Consider the following 11,913-nt stretch of genomic DNA (forward strand, 5'->3'; position numbering starts at 1 on the left):
TTAGAAAAGCAGAATGATATTGAATTCTAATGAGGTCTGGCCTATATGCTCCAGTAGAAGAAGAATGAGGATAATTCATTTGTATGCTACAAAGCATTCAGAACTCCATGAGCATCCCTGTGGCTTCAGTTTGTGGTGCTGATCATCTGTTCCTATTTGAGAGGGGCTTCATTGCTCGGAGCAGCATCTGAGCTGGGGAAAACATAGTTAACCACTTTACTGCTAGCTTTTGTGATATAATGACTATTTTTTTGTTAACCTGCTTTAAAAAGGTCTTTAAAATGGTTAAATTAATCTTCTGATTAGCTGTGCCTGCCAGGTAAAATATAAGGAGGAAAATGATGTGGAACACAGCAGTGTAAAATGCCTTAGCCAGTATTGGTAAATATGTCTATTTTAAATAATCAGTGTGATGACAGGCAGCCATTTGCTCCAAAAAATAATCTTTATATATATTAGATACACACACTTTTGCTCTGATATTTTTCTGTTGCCTATTTTCAACCTAATTTTTTAACCTTTCGGATACTCAGCAGAATTGCACGTTATTATTATTATTTTTTAAAGTTCTATTTACCAAAAGCCCAGTAGAAAAGATTTGTGCAAATTGCCATGTAAAATTATCGGCACAAAAAGGCATTGGGGAAGAGAGCGAAGGCTGTGCCAAACAGATGGCACACCCTGCTGTGTTTTTGATTGAAAAAGAAAGGTAACATTTGCAGCCACGTCAAAGAGATCGTGATCAGCTAAACAAATTGGTCTCCGAAGTACACCGTTGCTGGAGCAAACCCTGCTGCAGGGTACAAGTGAGGCTGTATTTCATAATAATGCTATGTGTGAGTCTTTCCGAAGTGAAGGGAGATGTCCCCGGCTCATCTATCCAAGGCAAGCAAAAGCCTTTGTTGAAATAGACTGCAATACACTCTGCAAAATAAGCAGTGAAATCCGCAGCCAATAAATACCAGTCTTTCTCTGATCATCTTCAAAAACCCCCAAATAATATTCAGTTTCAGCCCAGCAGGCTTTACGTTCAGTGTATCAGGTGTCCAGGGGTTACACTGGATGAAATTGGTATGTGGTTAAAAAATGGAAACTCAATGCCAGATAATCACAAAGCAATTGGCAGAGGAGGATATTACCAGAAAAACCCTCATCACGCCTGCATTCTCTCTGCAATACAAACATCAAGTATGGCAGAGGAAGTGTGTATGGGGGGCTGCTCTTTTTATTTTTTTGGGCTCATCTCAGCTGGCAGCCTTATTTCGCTTCAGTAAAGACAAGGTACAGAAATGTCCTTTGGGTGACATTCAAAACTCGATATAAATCCTCTGCTTTATGAGACTGCAGTGCAATAAATTACTTAGCCTAATTGTAGATGTAATGAATTACCATAATTAGTCATGGGCTACATTAAATTAATCAGCATGGTACATTATTTTGCTAAATTACATCTTTGCCTTCCTAAGCCACCAGTGCAGCAATCAGTGTTTCTTGCAAGAGGGGAATGATGCTGTAATGAGAAGCCTTTCTGCTCCTAGAACAGTGACAGGAGATGAATTTTGATGTGAGACAGGACGGGTTTGGAGACACTGGAGCCTCAACTTGTGCTGAAGTGTCTTTGGTTGTTAATGATGCTCTAGTCCTCCTGCAGGGGAGCAGTGGGCTGTATCTTGTGAAGGTTGTGGAAGATTGTCCTCACAGGGGAAGAAAAACACTTAGATGGTGCTTTAAGGCAAATAATATAGCTGATACAACAAGTCACAAAGCAGTGGGGTGGCAGACAGATAATGTCTCTGGAAATATTAATAGATTTAGAATGTTCTTTTACATTGCTTGATGAGATTTATAGTTACCAGGTATTTTTTATGATTATTATTCAGACCATTTGGATCTGAGTTAAAGCCTGGAGTTATTTTTGTTTTTTACTTAACCCTCCAGCTGTTCAGTATCTTGCTGTTGCTTCTCCGTGAATAAGTCTGGAAGCACACCATATTAGAGCTAAATATTATTCACAATTCAGCAAAATGTTGGTGGGAAATCTCCAGAGTCCAACCTGAACACACATGCTCTATTTAGATTTTAATTCTGTGTTATAAATAGAGAGAGAGACTATTATTTCGCTTGATGAATTATGGTGTTTATCATTCAGATGCACGAATCGCAGTTTTTTCAGACAAATTTCGTAAGTAGGAGATGGCTGCCTTTTCTTTTTTTTTTTTTTTTTTTGCCTGAAATACTGTTTACCAGCTCCGTCATTGGATAAACTTTCACGCGTTCAAACAAGTTTATTTAAATAGTTTCTGATATTCTTGACGTCACTAGATGACAGTTTGTGTCAGAAATTTATAGCACTGTCCTGCAATAAGGTTAATTGGCCTGGCCTTGAAATGAGTTCTTTTGTTTTCTATAATGACAATATTTGTGAGCCTTTAATTTAAGAAATACATCTGCTATCTAAATGCCCATCTGTATAATGAAATCAAGTAGAGCTTTCAGAGAATCCTTTTGATTTTTTTGTTTGTACACCTGCCAGCCTTGCCCAGCAGATGAGGAGTAATCAGACAGCGCGAAAACATTATGACCGAAAAATAGAAAATGGAAACAGTTATGATAAGAATGCAGCTTCATACTAAATCTTTAGTGTGTGTTCCGGAGACAGGGGCCTAAATAAAGCATGGTCACATCTGCAGGAAAAATGCATAGGAATGCAGAAAGGGCCTGTGTTTGTAATTTGTGTTTTGGTCCTGGTGGGAACCCATTTAATTAGTGCAAGAAGGTATTGGATTTTAGCTTATCGTGCATATTGTTTTCCAGCTGTACAGAAGATTGCCAAGTTTCTAATGGCCTGACCCTGTTCTGTAAATCAGCAGTAAATTGCGGCATTTACACTGAACAAAGGCAAAGGGCTCATTCTGTTGGGTTTGTGCTGTCACAGGATCCTGGGCTAAGGGATTAATGGTCTGATGTTAAACATCTGTCCCCTGTCTTTTGGGGGACGTAAACACACAAAGAGGGAATCTAATGCCATCTACTAAAAGATCTTCAATGAGAGGAAGCCCTTGCTAACATTTCCATCCAGTGGCACCTTAGACACATTGCCTCTTTATGCTAAAACCCCCCAGCACTAAGGGCCCTATAAATAGTCTCCATGTGACAGCCCAGAGAAGAAGAGAGGTTTCCTCCAGACATTAGTTGTGCTAAAAGATTCATCATTACCTGCAGTCATGAAATAAATCTTTGATACTTACAACTATAATATCCATGCTCTACATTTTATTGCAGATATAGGTAGACAGTCATTATTTCTGACACTTTCTCAGCATTACAAGGAGTACTCTAGGGGAAAAACTAGTGTACAATGTTACAGAAATAGATTGCTCTAACCACATGGAAACCAGTTACCTCACTAAGCCTTAGTAGTCAATATAATATCCCCTTAACGATGTTAAACAGTCACATAGACTCCAAATATAATGTGAAAATCCTAGCTAAAAACAACCACAGTTATCTACAAATTAAGTTGCCAGAAAGGAAATTTATTTTTTCATCATACATTAGTCTCCGAGAAATATATTACCAGGAGAAGAATAAAAGATTTTGCGGTATTATAGTTTATTATTATTTAGGGGACTTTGAAACAAGACAATGGACAACAACAATCACTTTACAGCACTTGTGGGATGTAAGAAATACAGCATATTGTGAAGCACAGTGTTGATAGGTGCCTTGAGTGGTGGTTGTATTGTAGATATTGTTGTCATATAAATTCAGTGAACAGGGGTACAGCAAATAACTTATCATACAGAATAAGTGTGAAAGTTGTATTAGACCATGACCCATTAAAGAGAGAGTCACTTACTCTGTTGACCCCATAAGTGAGCTATGCATGCGGTACCATACTATTCCCACCTCGCTTGTAAGTAATAGGTTTAAGATACTCTGCTATATGTTTGGAATTCCTAACTTGGCAATGAGTTCCAGAGCCCCTTCCCTTCAGTAGCTGTAAGGTCATTTTGTGGGTACTGAGGGAGACTATAACAGGAGATAATAAAATAATGACAGGGTGTACTCCTGTCATATTTTACTATTGACTGACCACTGAAAAGGAATTACATGAAAAACAACTGTGCATCACCTGTTGACTGGGATTAATTGTCACCAGTATGTGCATCCTGTGTATGTATGACCAGGATAAGCACTGTGGTTTACTGCTAAGGTAGGGATATCATGGAACTAGAAGTCCTTGAAAGATTGGCAGAAGATGTCTCTCTCTAGCTGAAGCACTGGAAGACCATCTGTTATGCTGGAGAACCACCCTGGTTTTATAGACCTACCCTTACAATGCAGAGTTCAAACAGTGGCACCCATCTCTGAAAAGAATCATTGCCTCAAAATGAATCTTTTAAAAGCCAGCATCATTACTGGGAGACGTCATATGGCAAACATCTGTGATGAGCATTTGTGGGTCTCAGTATATTTGTAATGTTTCTGAGATGATTAAGACTATTAAATAGAAGATGACCTGATTGCTGTGTTAACAAATATACCAAACCTTTTAGTTTTGTGAATGCTTCAATCACCCTAAAAACACCACTGAAACCCACCATGATTTGCCACTTGCAAACCGTATGATCTGTACAGTCACCACATAGCATATTAAAAGAGTTGCAATACCTGAAACCATGTTATTACTATAACATTGTTTGATAACCTTATGTTTCTTGCACTGAAATGTATTAGTGTAACCGTTGAGCTCCCACCTTTAGGATATTGAATAAAATTAAGCACTTGAATGTTTCAGCAGTTCGTTGACATATGGAAAGATGAATTAGACAAAAACATTAGTAGCGTGATTGTTGATTATTTCAAAATTCTCTTAATCGACCCAGCGATGGGACTGATTTGGAGACCTAAATAAAAGGAATTGATTTTCCTGCCATACTAATTGGTTTCTAAGACTTTGCCATAAGACAACTCTTGTGCTGCACCTTTCCCAAGCCCCCTATCTTATATATCATGATGTTGGAATGACAAGGTGGGTGAGGCACAGAGCTCTTTTTGAGGTCTGGAATGGCTTGAACCAATAAGGTTTGTTTCCCATGCAAATCCTGTCATCGTGAAATGTGTACCATTCTTAAGCTCTCTAGGGCTAGATCCTGAGCTGGTGTAAATCAGCGAAGCTCCATCTAAATCAATTTGAGCTGCAAGTGCTCACACCAGCTGAGGGTGAACTGTAGGGAATACTCCACTGTGAGCTGAAAGAGAGAAGCAATGAAAAAAATAACATACTAAAATTTATATTACATGTTTGTTTCTTCCACACCAAAACTGGGTTTCCTATGTTGCCCTCAGGCCTAAGAAACATTGCTGATTGTTATTGTTTAATAATATATGGCATGTATCCAAGTAAGCATTCAGATGACCTCGACAATCAAATGTGATTCTTGGCTGTAAAGTCTGTTGGAGGATGGCAGTCTGCCAGCCAGTCATACATCTTTTACAGGTTGCTGTTTCTGACAGACCAGTGTTAGTTATTGTAAATGAGTGACAATCCCTATAACTCACCTTTAAATCTTACCCCACTGGCATCAGAATAGCCTGATATGTGCACACATACACACACATGCGCGTAACACACAACCTGCACAGTGCTCATCAGTACATGGGGCTACCTTGTATGTGATTGACGATAATTAGGTTTCAACTGCCTTCTGATGTAGAAATACACACCATTACAGCATGGCCAGTTCTGCTCCTGCAATCTTGCTTCTGAAAGGGTATTGATTCACTCTTTCACATTTTTGAAAGGTCATGGCAATAATTCCATCTGAACTGTGCTAAGTGAAAATAGTTTGCAGAAATAATATGGTTGCTGCTTAGCTCCAATGTAATTGAAAGCCACAATAGTTTATTATTTTTTTAGTATATTTTAATTATCTTTGTCTCTTTTGTCTCTTAATGCACAAATTAACTGTTTGTAATGTTGCAAAGCAAGTGACCTTTAATATTATATGACTCTAGACTTTATGCAAAGATATTTGCTTTTTCTATTATGTAAGATGCTGTAGAACTGCTTATCTTCATGCAGTGCTCACATTAAAAATTGAAAGCAAAAGAATAAAAATGGCCTTTCCCCCCTTGTTCTGTCATATATCTGTCCATTTTAATAAGATGAAAATATCTATTGCTATATGGGTATGGTTCTAAATGTGCTTACTTTTTGTAAAATATCATTGTAGTTAAACGAACACCCTCCAGCAGCTTGACTAGGAACATATCATTCCCAACAGTTTTCTTTGAATAACATGCTCCCTAGTGCAATGAGTTAAGTTATTAGGATACATGGCTGCTGCAATCCAAGTACCCTAGCAAGATGACAGGAAACTATGGGTGCTATAGCATAAATCACTTGAGTAGCCAGGTTGCAATTAGTGACTTTGTTTTCTATAGCTTCCGCTTGTCTGGTTTACAGTAGTTACATCCAGTACTAAACTCCCTTAGGGGAAAGATAGGGTTATAAAAGCTCCCCAGACATTTTGGTCACTCTTAAATGGAGTCCAGACATATTTACATCAACGAACCTTTGTACTCAGTGACAATCCTAGAATACCAGGGTTGGAAGGGACCTCAGGAGGTCATCTAGTCCCACCCCCTGCTCAAAGCAGGACTAATCCCCAGACAGATTTTTGTCTCAGATATCTAAATGCCCCCCTCAAGGATTGAGCTCACAACCCTGGGTTTAGCAGGCCAGTGCTCAAACCACTGAGCTATCCCTCCCACAATGACAATTTGCTATTTACATTGACAGTTTACAATAATAATTTACAATGACCAGCTAAGGATCTGCCCCTTTGACAACAATTTTGTCCCACACATACAGCACAAGGAAATGGACTTGGAGTCAAGATCCTGAGTGTGGTTTGGCGAACTGTAATCCTCCCCCGCCCCAGGGCCTGATCACAGAGCAGCTGTCCCTGGGCAGTATTAGAAGCATACCAAGTGCCTTAGAGGTGTTATTGAGAGGCTCTATGTAGTTCATGAATCCACTGGCCATGTCCGAAGCCCAGAAAACTCTGTCTGTGTTGCTACAGGGAGCTACCAATGAACAGAGATCAATAACACACGGGGGAGAGTTCCATTAGCCTGCCTCTTTCAAGCTGGCTGCCCACTTCACACAGCAGAGTGCCGATGGCTCTGGTTTTTCAGGGCATACGTGCCAATGCATGAGACAGAGGGAGCAGGATTTCTCTCATAATGATCATTAGCATTAATGCAAATTATATATGTACAAATCCAAGTATTAACATAATATGCTCCCAAATGCTTTAATACAGTCCCACAGTATTTCCTATAATTCACTCCACAACTTCTTTGCTAATGTACTATAATGGCCATATTTTGCCACTTAGTACACATCTGCAGCAACTGTATAAATAGCAGGAAGAGATGTGATAGGCTATCTAACCTTAGTCATACAGCTGAAATGCTACAGACTTAAAATCCATTCCTTCTCCTTAAACACAATGCCTTGTTCTGCTTTTCTATTCATAGTGCTGTAAATTTGTCAGCCTAATGGGACACTTTGTAGATGTTTTCCTTTTTAAGTGATTTAACAGGAGTAGGTATTACATTGATCCAAAATCTAGCTTAGCATTTCATTTTGTGGAGACTGGATTTGTATGTTTAGCCATATAAGAAACTAAGTGGTATTTTGTTCTTTGAGTGGATCAAATTCATTTTGAGTTGAATTCTGCCAACTTGAAACTGCAATCTCCTGTCTAAATTATAGAATACAATCAGCAAACAGCATGGCCATCAAATTCCAAGATTGGTTTGTGTTTTCATTCAATATAAAAATATTTGTTTGTGGAGCTGACTGGGTGCACTGCCATAAGTCAAGCTGGATTTCCTTCATGCTTTCTCCTGCCCTGTAGTGGTAGGGGCGTGATATGGTGTGGAAGCAATTCCACCTTGCTTTTGGAAAGAGGGGAACGGGAGTCAACATTAGGGCTGGTGAACTTTGGAACAAAGTATGAACCATTGTGAAATATCCAGCACTGAGATGTTTAACATTACACGTTTGGGTAGGTGGCTTACGGCAGACAAGAAAAAGCCATGTTTCGGAAGGTCTTCATCAGAACACAAATGTCAGAAGATAGATGGGCAGATAGGGAAAGTGGCCAGTCCAAAAGAGTTTTGGAGTCTGGGACACCAGCCCTTGAAGGAAAAGAGAATGTGAAACAGCAAAGCCAACATTCCATCATTATTTATGCCTCATCTTTGAAACATGGATTTTGCTGGGCTGACATTGTGATGCAATGAAGTGTATCTCTCATATAAACATCTATTAAACATAGATTAGAGTTCAGGATTGTCACTGTAGCTAGAGCCCAAACTACTTCTGAGTCCCTCAACCCATACTCAACTTTGTCCTTTCTTGCTGATTGAAGAAGAGAGAATTGGTTTTCTCCAAATGAGTCCTGTCCAGTCCTCTGTTGAAGGCTTCATGGGTGAACATGATTCAGGGCCTCAAGAGTGAAGACTTGTACAAACAGTGAGCCTCAGTGCTCTGAAAGGGATGTGAAAAGCCCCATCTGCAGAACAAATACTTTGAAAGTGTGTGGAATCACAGTAGTTACCATAATAAAAATGCTCATTGTTACCATGCATGCTCATGTTTGCCAACCCGGATGCCATTTTCACATGTTGGCATCACAGTTGTCAAACAATGCACCTTCAACCCTACACATGCATAAGTTCAAACTACCTTTGCTAGGGCTCATATCACAATGACTTCCTGCCCCTTCATGTTAGTTCCACACATTATACTTTCTCTCTGGAGACACTTACAAACAGAAGCTGCATTCATTCTGACAAAAAATATCAATCTGTGACACTGTCTATAAAGGGAAAAAGTGAACATCAGAAATCCTATCTCTATCATTTGACCTCTGAGATTTATCACTGCTTTGAATTTTCCTAGTATTGACATAAGGCTGTGGAATGAGCTATCTCATGAAATTTTTGCTGCGTATGAACGATCTATAAAATAATAATCACCAAGGCAGTTTGGTACGATTGTCTGAGACACTTAACCTATTGTCTAACGCTGTCTTTTAAAACAGTGTTTCCCTTCAGTGTTAATACGAGGGCACCAGTAAAGACAGCAGAAGTTCGGAACATCTTGGCTGTGTACTTTGTGAACTTCTGCTGTAGAAAAATGTCAAGGTCAGAACATGATTGAAGAACCTTCTTCCCCTCTTGAAGTCACTGCTCCTATATGATATTGTTTTCCACTGTAGAAAATTCTCTTAAAAATGAGGTTGAGATCCCTAAAGAAATTGCTTCAATCAGCAACAGTGCTTAATGACTGTTAATGGGAAGTGGAGATAGGATAGTAAGTGTTACTTTGATTAATAAGAGAACTGCAGAGAATTTAAATTGTGCCACTGATGGATTATTTTCTTCAAGCTTGATAAGCGCTTCTCATTTGTTCTTAAATTTGGTCAATACTGTTAAAGACAGCAAAATGAAGTATAATTAATTCTATTACTGCAACTCAGACCCGGTGTTACTGAGAAACAGATTATGACGCAGACAACAATGTTAAGTAACGCTTTTGACAGTTTTATCATTTGAGTACCTGGTAATTCTGAAAAGCAAGAGATACTTTCCTTCTTCAGGTTTAGAAGCGCTTCAGTACTCAATTGCTTTTCTTAACGTGGGGTGATCTGTTAGAACCTGCAGTGGAAATATCATCAATAAAATTGTCAAAGAAAAGAAACATCACCTTGTTCTCAAGTACATAGACTCAACAAAAAACTTCAGGTTATCCCTCACTCAAAACACCGATATACTCTGGGGTCATTTTGAATCTGGCTTCAGTGGGATGACTCATGTGAGTAAGCATTACTACAGGAGTAATGCTTGCACAGTCAGACCCTAAGAAAATTGGGGGAAGATTTTTGGTGTTGGATTATCTCTGTCCAAAGAAAATGCACTTTCTTTTTAATACTATACTTTTTGTGAAGTTCAGTCTTCTATATGCTATTAGGCTCCGGCAAAGTGACAGAAAGGCATTGTAATACCTTTGCAACGGTCTTTTCTATTTCATAGTCAGGTATGTCTCTTACAAGTTCTAAAGTCTAGTTACATGTATGTCCTTCAGTTTATTATTATTAAATATGTAGATTATAATAGCACCCGGAAGCTCCCATCAGGATAACAGCCCAATTGTGGTAGGTGCTGATAAACGTTATGGCCCTGTCTCAGCAAAGCACTAACGCATGCGCTTAAATGCTTTCTTGAGTAGAGATGCTTTCCTTAATTGAAGCCTAGGAGCCAGAATTTAAGCTGGTGTATATAAGTGTTGCTCCCTGAAGTCAGTGCAGCTATGCTAATTTATACCAGCTGAACACCCAGCCCTATGGGTTTGTACAGCACCCAGAACCATGGCACACGTGCTGATGTAATAGACATGCCTTGAGGAATAGCCAAATTATGAATTTTCTTTTAGGCTAAACTTATTTGCACTGTTTATTTACTGTAAAGGGAAAATATCAACTTGATTTTGTACAATTTTTTGGCGCATGCCATTTTTTATTAAACTTAATCAGTTATAGGACAACAACAAACCAGTTCTACTGACTGGAAATAAATCCAGGCTGTATGTAAAGAATGCAGAGGCAGCGTTGTGCTTTCAGTAGTGGTAACCGCAATTATCGCTTCATTTAACAGACTCTGCCTATTTCCAGGTCTATACTTCTGCAGTTCTGAATGCAGGAAGTCATTGTGGGAATTATTTGGAATTAAATTGAAATCAATGTGTATTGGCTAATAGTGTTGTTATAAAATCAGTGAAGGTCTATGTGATAATACACAGAGCCGAAGGGCAGAGGGCAAGGGGAACCCAGATATCTGGTAATGAATTGCAGCTGGTTTAACCATTTCAAGAGTATCCCAATTCTGTAATGTTATGAAACATATCTGGTAAGTGTCACGCAAGGTGTCAATGAAAAGCTCATGACTTACTGGATATTAATTTCATTGTGTAATGTAGGTGCAAGCAATTGATGCAAAGTTATGGACCTAAACTGATATTCTAATTCTTAATATGTGTTTGTGGACCCCAGCCTAGGAAAGGAATATGGTTTCCCCACCTGGGGACTTACTTCCAAAGTACTTTGGAAGACCATGAGAATGTATTTATGTATCACGTAAACAGACCCATCAAGCTAACAAAGGGTGGAGACAAACCTCACACTATCAGGGCTGGGGAGGAGATTGACATTCATATGTCAATTGCACCAGAGGAGGCAGGTATTAAACTAAAATATTTGCATTTCAGCAGACACAACTCCAGCAGGGAGGGAGCAGCAAGAAAATTCCTTCAAGATGACTACCTCAGAGCTGGAAATAGACTTATCTGGGAGTATCTTTCAGAAGAATCCATTTCAAAGATTCATTGGACTACAAGAGAGGGGCCAAGAAACCCCAAGTTATCTATCTTTCACCTAAGAAGATAAATGTGACTTTGGGGGATAGATCCTGACCCAGAAGTTTGGTCAGCCATCTTGATGGAAATATGTGGTGAGGATTTTAGCTTAAACCAAGTCTAGCAGGTTAAGTTTTAGTTATTAAAAAAAGTGTTTTATCTACAAGAAAGGGCTATTTCTCTTGTAATCATTTCTGACACTAATCCTTATACTCGCTTAAAATTTATTGCTTTATAATTAAATAAACTTGTTTTATTTGTAACCTAACCCAATTAGGTTAGGTTACAAATTTAAACTGAACTATTTGGTAACTCCAGTTAAAGTAACAAACTGTTGATTACTGACTCTTTAAAGGAGCAAGGAACATTAACATTCCTCTGACTGTTCCAGGACAGGGCTGGAGATTTCAGAACACACG

This window comes from Terrapene carolina, unplaced genomic scaffold (genome assembly GCF_002925995.2).
Source record: "Terrapene carolina triunguis isolate 2854851 unplaced genomic scaffold, T_m_triunguis-2.0 Scaffold84, whole genome shotgun sequence".
Classification (NCBI taxonomy): domain Eukaryota; kingdom Metazoa; phylum Chordata; order Testudines; family Emydidae; genus Terrapene; species Terrapene triunguis.